Source organism: Micromesistius poutassou (genome assembly GCF_964030765.1).
Source record: "Micromesistius poutassou genome assembly, chromosome: 3".
In the NCBI taxonomy this organism is placed as follows: domain Eukaryota; kingdom Metazoa; phylum Chordata; class Actinopteri; order Gadiformes; family Gadidae; genus Micromesistius; species Micromesistius poutassou.
Genome location: NC_140273.1, coordinates 10,379,971 through 10,381,164, shown reverse-complemented (window position 1 = coordinate 10,381,164; position 1,194 = coordinate 10,379,971).

The following is a 1,194-nucleotide window of genomic DNA, read 5'->3' as shown; positions in this document are numbered from 1 at the left end:
ATTGGGCCTAGAACCTATGGTGGGTAGAACCTATTGGGCCTAGAACCTATGTAGAGTATAACTTATTGATAATAATAATAATAATACATTTTATCTAAAGGCGCCTTTCAAGGCTCTCAAGGACACTGTACAAAACATACAATCAGAAACAGATGCACAAGAAACAATAAATAAATAATAAAACTAACAATTACAATAGGTAATTGTTAGTTTTATTATTTGGATAATAAACAATTAACAACAATTTAATAAACAATTAAAATAAAGTGGACAATGGGTGATTGTGATGGGGTGATGTGGGAAGGGAAGATCAGGGGCGGGTACGCAGATATGAAAAGTTGAGTTTAGAGCTTGGGATATGGAGTCGGTGTTGCGGATGTCAGGGGGTAGTGCATTCCAGAGCAGGGGAGCAGAGCGGCTGAAGGCTCTGCTCCCCATCGCAGTGAGACGGGCAGAGGGGACAGTGAAGGGGAACAGAGGACGAGGAGCGGAGTGCACAGGGGGGAGTGGCAATTTGAATGAGGTCTGTGAGGTATGTGGGAAGGCAAGATTATGGATGGCTTTGAAGGTGTAGAGGGAGGAAATTGAATACGCAAATTAACCGGGAGCCAATGAAGCAGGTGAAGGATGTGATGTGATGAGAGGAGGGTGTTCAAGAAATGATGCGTGCTCCTGAGTTTTGAACCAGTTGGAGTTCATGGAGGGTTTTTTGGGGGAGACCGAAGAGGAGGGAGTTGCAGTAGTCAAGCCTTGAAGTGACCAGACTGTGAATGAGGATGGCAGTGGAGTGAGGGCTGAGGGGTATTGAGGGTAGAACCTATGGTTGGTAGAACCTATTGGGACTAGAACCTATGTAGAGCAGAACCTATTGGGACTAGAACCTATGGTGGGTATAACCTTTTGGGACTAGAACCTATGTAGAGCAGAACCGATTGGGCCTAGAACCTATGGTGAGTAGAGTCTATTGAACCTAGAATAGAGAGTAGAAGCTATTGAGCCTTTAGAAACCTATTGAGAGTATAAGAAAAAGAACAGTAATTCCACAGCAACAGCAGTTCTCAATAGGCATCAGAGGCCAAGCATGTTGGCTAGCCCTGTAGTCCCTGAGCTATTGTACTGATAGAACAACCAGATCAAGTTCAGCTGTGTCAGTTGGATTCAACAAGCTGTATTCATTAATAAAATACAGTTTGA